This window comes from Mustela nigripes, unplaced genomic scaffold (genome assembly GCF_022355385.1).
Source record: "Mustela nigripes isolate SB6536 unplaced genomic scaffold, MUSNIG.SB6536 HiC_scaffold_76, whole genome shotgun sequence".
In the NCBI taxonomy this organism is placed as follows: Eukaryota; Metazoa; Chordata; class Mammalia; order Carnivora; family Mustelidae; genus Mustela; species Mustela nigripes.
The window spans coordinates 1739893-1754083 of record NW_026739491.1 but is presented as its reverse complement, the minus strand read 5'-3'; positions in this window follow the sequence as shown (position 1 = coordinate 1754083).

Genomic DNA, 14191 nt, shown 5'->3' with positions numbered 1-14191 from the left:
AGCGCCTGGCACATAGGAAGGCCTCGGTCAGTGTTAGCCATCATATGATTGGCTTGTGGGACCAGAAGTGATGGTTTTCACTCTCACAGATGGGAGGAGGGCTCATCTGTTACCCCTCAGGCAGTGTGGATGGGGCCAAGCCAATGGAGCTTGCTTTCCCCACAAATGGGACCTGAGCTCTGAGTAAACTCTGCCTTGAGCCAGAGGTTGAGCTGTTTGGCCGATTATAGTAAGGGAAGGGTCAATAACACATTAATGGGATCAGTGGCCCCATTAATCTTCCTCTAATGAACAGCCGTTCAAGCCAACCTGTCTTCCCCAGATCCTGGAAGACATTTTGTATTGGCAGGAAACTCACCGAGTAGAAAGAACCTCGAATCCTGTAAAAGTGATTTAGTGGCTTTGCTGGGGAAAGGCGTACTGCGGACGCAGGACAGGGGAGAGCAGAAACAGCAAAGTCATAGCAAGCCTCTCCCTCTGGGGCTCCAGACTGAAACCCTAGCGTCAGCTGGGGTGGGAGGGAGGGTGCTGGGGGTCACTTTGGTGAGATCTAGGGGCGGGGTTTAGCTCACCACATCTGCCTCAGACACCCTCACCTCTGAATCAACCAATGGTTGGAATGGCCTAGGGGACCCAGAGGGACAGTGATGGAGAATGGAGGAGCCAAAATGGGCACCAGAAGTCCAGGGTTCTGGTCCTCTTGTGGGCAGGGTTGAGCTGTGACCTTGGACAAGTCACTCTACTTCATCATCTACTGTGGCGGTGGGGGAGTCTCACTAATGATGTAGAGAAGAGCAGCCTTGCTGGCAGGCGAAGTGGCAGTGGGACTCAAGAAGGTACTGAGCTGGGGTTGGGGGGGGTGGTAGGAGGAGGAGATGGGCAGAGGCTGAGGAGGTCTATATATCCAAGAGGTTTGACTTTGGAAATGCTTTCTCCTCTGCCCTGAAATTTCATCCTCTGCTTGGGGATCCTGTAGTCCTGCCATCAGCACTTCATTCCTTTCGGGGGCAAAAGAGTCTTCTGGGTTCCAAGGAGACACAAACGGCCCTGGGAAGCTGTCCAATTCTGCCTGTCCATCAGTCCATCTACCTGTCTATCCACCGCCCAATGAAGGGAAATAGACATGAATGTGACATGAAGCCCACCTACCCTCAAGAAACAACATCTGGAAGGGGATATCAGATGTGAACCCATGCGGCGGTGAGCTGGGGTAGTAAGTGATCTGTGCCATAAGGAGGTTTGCACAGCATGCTGTGCGGTTTCAGAGGACAGGCGACCCCTCCATCTGAGTGGCTTCCTGGAGGAGGTGGCATTTAAATCAGACCTTGGGGAAAAAACTTCGAGATCTGCAAGTCCTGCTCTCGTTACAGATGAGGAGATAGAGACCCAGAGGGAACACGTAGCTCAGTGAGACTGCGATAACCAGGATATACAAGATTTGGAAAATCAGGGACTGGGAAAGGCATTCCCGGTGATAGAACAGCTTCTGCAAAGTCCTGAGGGAAGGAAACCAGTGCATATGGGAAAGGCACCAGGCAGTTCCTGGTGACTAGAGGTTGAGGGGCGAGTGGCACCCTGAGACAGATGCAGTCCCCAAGGCCTTGGCAGCCAGGTGGGGTGGGAGCGGGGTCCCAGGCTTATGGAGGGCAGTGCCCATGCTGCCCCCCACCGTACGGTGGGCTGCTTCTCCTCTCACTAATTCCATAGACCCTGGCAGACTCCCTGGAGGTGGCTCACCCCCCTGAGATGCCCAGCTCAGTGTGGAGGGAACCTAGTTTGCTTCAGGTCCTTGGGGGCTCCCTGTGGTGGTTGGTGGCCCTGGAAATAGTAGGGTGACTATCTGAGTGGGCTTTCTTGCAGCTAAGATATTCTATCTCCCCAAGCCTCAGTTCCCTTCTTGTGAAACAGGACCCCCAGTGTGCCTCCCAGGGTTCTCTTGGGCCCCCAGAGCATCGGGTACAGATTTATAGCTATGAGGAGGGCAGACTGGATGCTCATATAATTATAATTGTAGCTCCCATTTATGCAGCACAGACTGAGCGCTGGGCATGGTCCCCAGCACTTACCATGCATCTCCTCCTCTAGCCTTCAGATGCCTCAATGAGATGGCTGTCACTGGTAGTTCTGTTCGGCAAATGCTGACAGCTGGAGCACAGAGAAGCGAAGTGACCTGCCTGGAGTCACAAAGCTGGGCCGGGTGCCAGCAGCTGAGGCACATGCTCCATCCCTGGGAGCGTGTGCTCAGGCTCCATGCGTGCACACACCACCGGCTTGCACACTGTGCTCGGGGCTGAGCATTTGCCTACAGGATCCTCCAGAGAGGCTCTTGGACAGACTCAGGGCAAGATGGCACACACTCTCCAAGGTCAAAGTGACCTCTTCCTTGTGCTGCTTGGGAAACTACGAGCTAATGGCTTAATGAACAGGCCTTAGAATCTGTTTGGAATGAGTCAAAATCAAGCCTCGCCCTTGTTCCCCTCTTTTGACCTCATCAAGGTCATCCATCCTGCACCTGTAATACCTCCCATGAAGGGGATGATTTCTAGCCCTCTCGGACTAGCTTGGGCTCTTCTGAACATCTTTTCCTTCTGTGGACTTGGAATCATCCTTTGGTTCCTCCGGCCTCTGAGTTGTTGTTGTCTCCCGAGTCCACACAATTAGAGGGTCCCGACTGCACCCCTGGTCCCCCTTTTGTGCTCACCTGAAGAGCTTTCAGGCTGGGGCTTAAGGCGTCTTCTTAACCTCCTTCCCCCTCCTGAGCGGGTACATCCTGAAGCTAGAATAACCCAGCTCAAGGCAGAAGGAGGTAAATGCTCTTTCAGGGGATGACAATCAGGAAAGACTAACAGGAGGCGGAAGCCAGTCCACATGGAGGAAACCTCCCATCCCTCCTCCCCACCACCCTCCTGGACTTTGAAAGTTTCAACCTCCAAACCCCAGCTAACAGTGGAGCCAGATGCTTTTGAGTGACAAACTGCACAAGAGTCTCCAAAAAGAGGTGGAGAGGTGAGAAGTGGGGTGCTAGATAGGGGTCAACTTGGAGAACAGACAATTTGAACAGTCCTCGGGATCTGTACCAGTGTGTGTGCACATCTTCATGCACCTGTGTTTGATTGAGAGGTTATGGACAGACCAGTCTTCCTTTTGTGATAGAGGAGATGGCAGGGGTCAGACCTGGACACACTGCCAGGTTTATTCCAATGGGAGCAGGAGGAGATAATCCCCTCCCCTCTTTCAAAACTCATACTTCTGTTAATGCAACCTAAGAACACCTTGGCCTTTTAATAGCTGTTGTGGTTCTTGTTGACTCAATTTATACTTAATGTTGGATAAAAACCCTAGGGTGTTTTATGTTCCTTGTTCCTGAGCCATATTTTCTGCCCACTCCAGCTCCCCTTCCCTCAATCATACACTGCTACATTTGTCTTTTGGGCTATTCAAATTTGCTATGAAAGACATAGCCCTGTAGCTTGCCTCCTGGGATTCTCTTGAGTCCATCTGACAGTATCCTGCTAGAAGCTCTTGCCGGCACATCTCTCTTCCTCCTGCCCAGCCTAGCACAGCCCAACCCTATCTATTCTTCCTCAGTGGGCCACCTGGAAGAGAGGACCCAGCCTCCTCCTCTTCCCACCATCCTCCATCTGGGCCTGAGCACAAGCTCCACAGAGCAGAGGCAGGAGGTGAGGCTGGAAACACTGCTATTTTCACTCTGACATTTTCTGTTCCTGAAAAATCTCACTTGAAGCTCATTCTGACGTTTGGCATCTTTTGAAGGGGAACGGCCGGGGTGACTTCTACCCTAGGCTGGATTCCTTATAAAAGGAATTTTAGGTAAATTCCCATTTTACCCCACACCAGCTCCTTCTTTCTAAACTCTAAAAGAGAAGTTATGGAAAAACAAAAAACAAAACCCCAGGATTAGCCTTAGAATAGACCCACCGGGAATAGTGGGATCAGGAGATGAGGAGGAGGAAAGGGGCCCTGGAGTGATTGGCAAGCTCTGTGTGATGATGGGCCTAGATCCAGGCTGGGTGGGTCCTCTGGAATTTTCTCTTCTCTGGGGTCCTCAGGGTCTGGAGCTTAACATGGCAGCTTCTCACGCCTCCCAGTCCCAAGCAAGGAAAGAGGCTGCTCCGAGGAGGGGGAGCTGGGCCCAGAGACTGCAGCTTTAGAGACTTTAATTAGGGCACTGGCATTTTATTGGAAGGTTAGAATGATTTCCACTCCTGGAGACATTAGGAGGCCCGACATTCTATCACTGTTTTATAGTTTGGAAATACAATACAGATTTTATTGCATCTTCTCTTAAGCCACTGCACGACCCAAGAAAGCAGAAGCTAGTAAAGCAGTACTGGAGAGAAGCAGATACACCTCTATATATCAACATGGGGCTCCAGGAAGGTGTGGCCTTTCCTTCGAGGAAAAACCACATGCCTGGTTCACCAGCTGGGCCACACAGGTAATTAGGCGTGTGTTTCTGAAAAGTTTCTCCAGATTTGGGACCTCAGGTGACATCGAGGAAGGGCTCCCCTTCCCCTTGAGGATATATTTTGATCTAGTTCAACAGCTGTTTACTGAGCATCTACCTGGTGCCAAGCATGTTGGGAGGGGTTGTGATGGATAGGACCCCGTTCCTGTCCCTGCATAGCTCATAGCTCACAGTCTGGAGCAGGGATAAGCTGGGAAACAATAAGTGAGGGTATTGGACAACAACAGAAGACAAAGAAGGTCCCTGGCGTGGCAGGGTAGAGGAAAGAGGAGGGAATTCTGATGAGGGAGCATCTGGGACGGTATCAGAGGATGTGACATCTGAGCATGGACACGAAGGACAGAGAGGTGTCAAAGGATCTCCCCTCTGCAGTGTTTCACCTTCCATCTTTCTCTTCGTAACTCAATGGCTCTGCCCTCTGGGGTGTTCAAGCCAGAAACCTGAGAGGGACTAATCACCAGCATGCCATCTGTCACCAAGTCCTGTTGATCCTACCATCAAAATATATGTCAAATCGGCCCCCTTATCCCCCCTTCTTCTGCTGCTGCACTGGCCCATGGCACCTTCCACACTTGTCTGAACACCGCAGTGTTTCCTCTAGTAGATACTGGTCATGTAGGGCTGCCCGGCTCCCTCTCACTATGTTTTCCATAGAAGACCCTGGTTTTCATCTGGGGGATGGACCTCTTCTCCTCCAAGGCACATAGTTCCAGGGAAGCTGGCTCCATCTCTAGCTCCATGGGTACAGTCGGCCCAGATTAGGCCAACTGCTCTTTCCACTCCTCTGGCTGTGGTGTGGATCGGATCAGGGTTGGGCACAAGACTGAGATCAGACCAATAAGAGCCCAAGAGACTTGATTCCAGGACTTGACTGTGAGGGAGATAGAGTCTACTCTTTGCTGGCTATGCCTGGACAAGAGTAAATGGAGGACTGGGCCTCGGCCTGCCATCTTGCCCCCATGCCATGTGATCCTAGGGAAAACAGAGCCAGCAAGAGGAAGGAGGGGCAAGAGATGGAAAGAAAGAAACCAGATCATGGCAGCATTGTTTGAACCTTGATCAAGCCTTGCTTGAATCCCTTCCCTATCTCTAGGCTTTCAGCTATACTTGGTAACAAATTCTGTTTTTACTTGAACCACTTGGGGTTGGGTTTTCTAACATTTGCAATCAAAAGAATGATGTAGCTTCTTAGAATCTCCCCACCTTTTCTCCTGCATGCTCCCAATGTTTTTCTTGCCATAAACTATAAAACCCTTTAGTGACTTCCCACTGCTCTAAGGATAAATCGCCAAGACCTTAACATGGTCCACGAGGCCCAGCATGATCTGGACCCAGCCTTTTTCGGTCTTGTTCACTATAACCCCGTCATGCTGAATTCTACTCAGTTTTTCAAATATGCCAGGTCTTCTCCAGTTCAGAGCCTTGCCATACATCGTAACCTCTGCCTGCAACTCTCTCTATCCTAGTTCTCCACCCGATGGGTTCCTAATCATCCTCCGTATCTCAGCTCAAAGAGGACGGCTCTCAGTACAATAAGATCCCCTTATGTTCTTCCATAGTGCCCTGCTTTCATTCTTCATAGTGCCTAAGCCAATTTGCAATTAGGTACGTGAGCGTGAGTGTGTGTATGTGAATGTTTGTACACTCCATGAGGCTGGGAGCCATGCCTGTCTTGTTCAGCACGTTCTTGCTTATGCTGGAAGAGTTCCTGGTATCTTCTAGAGGCTCATAATTATTATTTGGCTAATGGAGTGAAGAATAAGTAAGGATTAGGTCAGGTTGGGCTGTGCTGCCTGAAATGATAACAGGGGCAGAAGTTCCAGACTGGAACGGGCAGTGTGTCGTGAAGGAAGTATAAGAACTCCAGAACACAGGCTGGATTAGGAGAGGTGGCCCAGGGCCAGACCACAAGGGCCTGGAGTGTCTAGCTGAGACATTTGATATTCAGTCTCCAAAATGTTTTCGGGGGAAACACCAACCCTCATAGATGCCCTGCCAAAAGAAAAGACCAAGTGGATCGAGGTTTAAAAAATAGATTCTATTTTATTCTAATGGATGGGTGGAAAATAGATAGATTTTCTAAGAACCTCTGCGAGAAGCATAGTCCACGTGATTATTCTAAGTCTCTGACAAGTCCTGCAGTGACAGAATCTCAGGTTAACCAAGTGTTGACCATAAAACCCTTCCCCACCAAAATAGTTACAATTGTAGGATGAACATTTCCATACTTAGAGATGAGGAATGTCTTATAATCAATAATACACAGGTAATATAGGGTTTCTGAAAGCTTTTTGTTTGTTTTAATTAATAGGGCTTCTCACAATTGACAGTGTCTTAAAATTGAGGCGCTATGGCATATATTGCAGAAGGGATGATCTATGGAAGCCATTTGTGAAGAAGAGAGGGACATATTGTAACTTGCATTTTGGGGCGGCCATTTCCGCAGTGGTGTGGGTGGATTGGTGGGTGCCGAGCAGGGGTTAGTTAGAAGCTTGAAATCTGTACCTCCCACTCGTACCAGGACTCCCACTGACAGGTCTTACTGAGTGAGGTGCTCACTTTGGTGCCTGTGAAGAGGAGAATTTAATTAGGACGCTGGGGTATTGTTGAAAGGTTGGATCAAATCCCCCCTGGGGAGGTCTCCTGTTTTCTAATGTGAAAAGACAATCTAGAAGGTACCTCTTGCTTTAGTACAGCTGTCCAGGGATGCCTCTTGAGGGTGTCCGGGCCTACAAATGTGCAGGAAGCCTGGGGGCAGGACCATGTTTTCCTCCCACAGCCTATCCTGATCTGTCGGGAGATCCTGTCGGCTGTCTTCAGAACACGCCCAGGGCAGAGGCCCCATAGCTCTTCCCCTGGGTAACTGCGAGGGCTTCCTAATTGGTCCCCTGCCCTGCCCTTGCCCTGTGCAGTCTGTTCTCAACCCCACAGCCCCAGACATTTTCTAGAAGTTAAGTTAAATCATGTCACTCCACTGCTTAAAATCCTGTGACGACCCCAGGGCCATGTCACTGAGCAGAGAGCCCGTGTCCTCACCATGGCTCATAAGGCCCTATACCATCTGATCTCATCCCCTATGACTTCTCACTGGTTCCTCAGCCTGGTGTTCCCACTGTCAGAGAGCCCTAGGGCCAACTCCCTCATCTTTGGAGTCTCTCCTCAGATGCGCTTCCCGGTGCTGCTTTCCCTGACAACGGACTGAAGATGAACACCACCCCCCACCCCCGCCCGCCATTATTCTGGGTCCCTCTATGCTGCTGCTGCTCGGTTTCTTCGTGTCACCCGGCAACTTACAACATACTGTGGTGGGCAGAGCTGAAAACACCCACAGACTCCAGTGCCCTGGTCAACGCTCGCCTTCTCCCGGTTCTTCAATCAAACATGAATCTAGTTGCTGCTGCGAAGGGATTTTGTAGATGGAATTAAGGTCCCAAATCATTAGTTGCCTTTATTAAAAGGGAGATTATCCTCCAGGGGTCTAACCTGATTAGATGAGCTCTTCAAAGGGACCAGGCTTCCCCTGGTGAGGGAGATTCCAAGCGGGGTGTGGGTGGGGGGAGTGGTTCTTTGTGTGAGAAGTTGCCAGCTTTGAAGAGGGAGGGGGCCACATGCCATGATCTGGGAGGGGACCCTGAACCCCAGAGGGGAACATAGCCCGGCCACCACCTTGCATTGAGCAGAGGACTCAGGTCCCTTGTGCCTGGATTCCCCATCCACGGAAACTGTGAGATGATTAGTGTGTTTGTTTGAAGCCACAGCAATAGAATACGACTACAACAAGCCACGTATTTCTTTTATCACATGTCTCTCCCTGTAAGAACACCACGAAAGGGATTTTGATCTGTTTGGTTTGCTGCCCTATCCTCAATGCCTCGCCCAGTGCCTGCCACATAGCATAGAATGGGAGTGGCCCCAGCCTCAGCACAAGCCTCTCCCTCCAGGAGCTCCCTGTGGGTCAGAGGAGATACGCCCCATCCATACAAAACAAGGTGGAAATGCTAATGGGGCAAGAGAAGGGGAGAGCTGCTTGTCTGCTAACAGTCCAGTCTGGCTCCCAGCAACCAGCTGAATTTCCACAGTCCCGACAGAGCCCTGTCCTCTGAAGGGAGCATCTTAGGGCTTTCATGCACAGCCCAGGTAGTGAAAGCCAGCCTGGCTCCACCTCCCCCTGTGCTTACCGTGAGGTTGCTTGGGAAAGCCTGGCCACCCTGCGATTGCCCTGTGCTGAGAAGGATGGCTTTTGGACACCTACCTGTCTAAGTAATTAGCCTATTAAAATGAAAGCAATGAATCCTGGTGCCCAGGCTCGGCGTGGGGGCAGGGTCTCTGCTGCGTGTCTTCATTTGGATTTCAAAGCCCAAGTCCCAGTTGTTGAATTCACGGCCACAACCACAATGAGTCTGTTCACTCTCTGGCTGCTGGGGATCAGCTACTGACTGCATCGAGGTCTGTGATGGGGCTGCTGCTCCCCAAACCCAGCACCCCTGGTTGGGGACTGGCCCACATTGCCCTTGGGGTGAGGTGGGTCCAGGTCTCGGGGGTTTGGGGGAGGAGATTCTGGACCCCTCCTCTTTCCAGGCTTCCTCCCAGCCTCCCCCCCACCCCAACTCTCCAGCTATGCAGGACTTGGAACCTGAAGCCCAGGATTTCAAGATTTTAGGGCGCGAAGGGACCATAGAGATCCCTCGTGTTACAGCTAGAACTCTGAGACCCAGAGAAGGTGAAAGATTTGCCTGAGGTCATACAGCAAGTCAAAGGCAGAGCCATGACTGGAACCCAGGCTCCCCCCACATGACCACTGGTTTGCCTCCCTGAGAGGCTCTGGTCTCACCTTACTCCCCGGGGTGGGGGGCGGGAGGCGGTGGGGGGGAGGAGCAAGATCTCTACTTCTGCTCCTGCAAGGGTCTGTGAGAAACTGAATCCGAGGAGGGGCTTAGATACAGTGAGTGCCTCAGACTCCAGTTTACAGATGAGGAGCCAGGCCTGTCCAGGGGCAGTGCTGGCCCCAGGCCTCCTGGCAGGTCAGTGGTCAGAAGCCAGGGTTTCCAGCTCCTCCCCAAGGCTCTCAGGGTCAGGGGGGCTCCTTCATTTCTCAAACCCCAGGTTTAGTTTATTATCAAGAAATTCCCTTCCGTTTTCGTCTAGAATCTATTGGGTTCTTTGAATTTCCATCTATGGCACCGGTGCATTCCCTCTTCCTCTCCCCCTGATGTAGTTCCCACACTCAGTCCGAGGCATCTTTTAAAACACCAATCCGGCAGTCGCACTTCTCTGCTTAACACCCGTGATGGTTCTTTTTCACATTTAGAATAAAATCCACTCTCCAGAGAGGCCCTGCCTGAGCTGGCTTGTGCCTCCCCCTGCTCACTGCCCTCTAGCTGTATTGGCCTCTTCTGAGTTCTTCAAACCCTCCAGCTTATCCTGCCTCAGGGCCTTTGCATGTGTTGTTCCCTCTGCCCAGAGCACTCTGAAATCTGACTTTTAATATTCTTGTGCAGACCCTCTTCCTCCTTCCTGACTTGACTACACAAAGCACCGTGGGGTTAGAGAGAAGAGAGTGGCAATGCGAGTGCGAGTAGCGTTAGTGACTGCCACCGTTTACTGAACATGCACTAAGCGCTTGGTGCATAATTAGCATGGTTGATCCAGGTGAGGAAAGAGGCAGAGAGCTGATGCATACCTGCTTCAGTCACGTGGCCAGGGACGTAAGGTGAGGAGCGGCTGAGAAAGCTTCTCAGAGCAGGGAATATCCAGTTGTGTCTTGTCCCAGCCTCAGGCAAGGACTTGAGTGAGCTTGCTTTTTCGGGGAGGCTATCCCAGGAAGCAAGAGGTGGGAAAGTGGGCATGGGGTAGGGGAGGAGGGAGATCCAATTTCAGGGACTGATGGAGTTGGTTGGTCCTGCCTTGGGCAACTGGGACTCAGTCCCGCTGAGGCCCTTGGAAGACCGGTGTAGAACACACTGCAGAGGTTCCCTCCAGAGGGTAGGTGGCTGGACGCTTATCTAGTGACTGCTGTTGCCCTTTGCTAGAAGGCTCTGCCGAGGACATACTTCCTGCTGCATCCGAGCCTGGACTGAGTGCCCTTGGAGCGAGGGCACTGAGGTGGGGACACAGAGAGGCAGCACCATGGAACCTTGAGATAGGACTCTGGCCCCCAGCATGGAGTGTGTCCCACAGTTACGCCGAAATAAGGAGGTCCGGGGAAGGTGACCTGGGGCACCTCAGCTCCCTGCTGTAGGTCTTGAAGGGTGAGTGATGAGTGATAAGGGGCATTCTAGAAGGAGGGACAGTGAGCAAAGCCCTGGGATGGGGGATCCTCCCAGGCTCTCTGCTGCCCCTACTTGACTGTTCTGTGTGGGTTCAGCCTTCAGGCCTGTTTCTCCCTGAGGTTAATTGACAGCAGCCTGGGGAGCAGGCCCGCCATCTCCGAGCTGGTGCTGGACACATCAGCTCGGGCCAGAAAACCCTGTCCAGAAGGCTAGCAGCGGACCCCTTTGTGGAGCTCACTTTCCTACCCGGCCTTCCCCCTGGTGACAGTGGTCCTAATTGAAAATTCATCGATTGAGAAAATACCCTGTGACTAAAGCTTCTAGGAATTCAGCCACGTTTGAAAAGAAGCTCATGTTCTTTGTCCTAACTGCATCCACAGGGCTCGGGCGAAAAGCACATCGCACCAGCATGTGGGCGTGTTAGCCTCCAGACAAGGGCTGGGAAGGGCGTGTGGGTTGCGGGGAGGCTCCTACAGTCAACCCTTCCTCCATGGGACCCCCCCGCCCCGGCCCCAGGGTGTTACAGAGCCTCTGCTTTCTCCTTCTCTGCCGGGAATGCTCACAGTGACCAGTGCCACAGGCAGAAGAGACATTAGTATTCCCATTTCGAAGATGAGAAAGTAGAGGTCAATTCTTCAGAATGCTCTGACCTCCTCTGGGAACCCAGACAGTGCTGAGTAATAGGTGAGTATCCCAGACTCCCTGGTCTCCATCCTGGCTGCCCCCAGCCACCAGTGGCTTGCGGAATGTTCCCAACCTCCCTGACCTCAGTTTCCCTATTTTTATAATGAGGATACCAATATCCCTGTAGGGTTGTGTGAGGATCAAATGAGCGAGCATATGTGAGTGTTCGAGAAACACCAGTCCCGCCAATGTCATCGTCATAACCAAAAGGGCCCCAGAGCAGAGCCCTGCCCCCCACCTTCCCCACCAAAGCAGCCCAGCTGGGTGCGGGAGGCTCCCTTCCCAAGTCCCTGGGCCCAATTGAATCTGAAAACAATGAACCAGCCTCTGTAAGTGTTTCCAATCCTGATAATCAGAGGAGGGTAAAAAAAAAAAAAAGGAAACTGGAGAAAGGAAGACAAGAGAGTGAGACCAAATTGTTTTCTTCAGGGAGAAAGAAATCTCATTTGGAGGCGCGCTCCGTGGCAGGGAGGCTGCGGAGCTCCGTGTAATACAGGATCCGTCCGTCTCCTCGCTGCTGCTGAATTGCTGCTGGCATTTCTAGCAAGACGCTGCCACGGGCCCGTCTTCCTATAATATACTAATTAAAGGGCTGTTATTCATATGGGAGGCACCGTGGCCGAGTGACAGGCTGGTGGCTGACAACGTCCTGGGCCGGGAGCAGAGGTTGGAGGACAGGAGGGGCTGGCTGCCGGCTCCCCGCTGCCCGTGGCCCCCTGCCCACCCCAGGCCCACAGCTCCCAGCCTGCTGCCCCCTGCCCCTGCCTATCCCAGGCTTGAGCTGTGGAGCTGGAGAGCAGAGGAGGAAGAAGGAAAAGGGGAAGGCAAGGGGCAGATGCTGAGCACCCACCAGGTGCCAGGCCAGGCTGCTTGTGTGCGTTGTCTCGCTGACCTGCACATCCATTTTTTGAAACACCTTCAGTTTCCCCACATGCAAAGTGAGAGGTGGGTGGGTGTGGATTCTGGGGGGCGGGCAGATGAGGTGAGAGAGTGAAGGAAAGAACCGAGGGAGGGGAGGTGTGGGCAGAGGGTAGAAGTAAGGGGCTGCGGAAAGTGGAGGGGGGGGGGCTGGGGGGATGGGGAGCTGTTGCAGCTGGGCCGCTGGCCTTGAGGGAGAAGGGTCTTCTGAAGCAGATTTCGGGAACATCAGGGAATTCTGCATACTCTTTCCCACAGCCAGGAAGTGGGGGAGGGAGGCTGCTGAGTCCCCCAGCGGCAGTTTTGGCAGATTGTTCCAGATGTTCTAGGCAGGGAGAGCAGAGTCCTGAGGATGGGGAAGCAGCTGTTGGTGCAAGTTGGGCTTTAGGCTGGGGTGGGGGTGATGTGTCCTGGAGGAGCAGTATGCGTGTGTGCATGCGTATTTACAGACCTGATAGCGGGCGATCGACGCAGGCCTTCTCCTTGCCCTTGTGAATTTTCTAGCTGACTCACTTTGGCACCTTGCTGAGCACCTACTGTGTACCAGAGCCTGAAGCTGTGCTCAGCATTTTGCATGGCTCGTCTACCTCATGTCATCTTCTCTGTTCTCTATGGAACAAGTGATGGGCCCACCCTGATATGGCAGGGAAACTGAGGCTCAGAGAGGTTAATCCCCCTGTGATGATCACCCCATGGGTGACAAGGAGCCCAGCTGGGACACTCACCTAAGTTATCTGCTTCAAAGGCAACCTCCTCATCGTGCGCCAAGCTGCCAGCTCAGAGCCCAGCTCTGGTGCTCCAGGGGGAAGGGCCATCCTCACTGCCCTTCGGACGTTCTCAGATGGATGTGTGGAGGCAGACTCAGAACCAGGCACCCTGCTAGAGACAGGCTAGAGCCATGCCCTGGGTTCCCTGGGCACAGGGACGAGGACCAGCAGAGCTAGTGTGGTGGAAGAGGTTTTATTTTTTGTTTTTTGGTGTGTGTTTTGTGTTTTTTAGGGGGCGGAGGGGGGGTTGTAGAGAGAGAATTTTAGGCAGACTGCATTCTCAGGGCAGAGCCTGAGGCGGAGTTCAATCTCACAACCCTGAGATCATGACCTGGGTAGGAATCAAAAGTCGGACGCTTAACCAACTGAAGAGGTTTTAACTCATCCCTCCAGCTTACAAGGCAGCTTGCAAAGCATTTGTGTCTGCAGTATCCCCAGTGTTTGTCACAGCTGCTCCAGAGCTAGGTTCTTATTGCTCCCATTTCTTAGACATGGAAATTGAGGCCTGAGGGATTACAAAACACGCTCAAGATCACACAATGGACGAGTGTCGGAGCCTGAATTCAATTCTGCCCAATGTTGCCTGACTCTCGATTCTGACTTCTCTTTCTTAATCTCAGTTCCCCCAAAGATGGCAACACCTGCCAAGGGGCTCTTACCAGCCCTTGCTCTCTGCCTCCAGATTCTCTGCTGTCTCTAGACCCAGAGGTTAGAAGGGAATAGGTTTGAGACTTTGTCCTGCTAGGTAAAGGCACCAGAGCAGAGACACAATGTGGGGTGGGGAGCGGGGGAGCCGTGTGAGGGTGTGTGTGGGGGAGTAAATAGGGCTAGGCCCCCGAGTCATTATTCCCCCAAGGGCCATCCACTGGGGTCCCTCTGAGTTGGGGTTCTCATCTCATTGGCCTCTGGTTAATTCCTAGAACAAAATTGAAGAGATGAAGGAGGAGACCCTGAGGGGAATAAGCTGAGGGTCGGAGCAACCAGGATGTTCCTCTTTCATCCTTTTGGAAACATTGGAGGGACCCCTGAGAACCACTTCCTCCCAGTTTTTGGGTCTGAGGTCG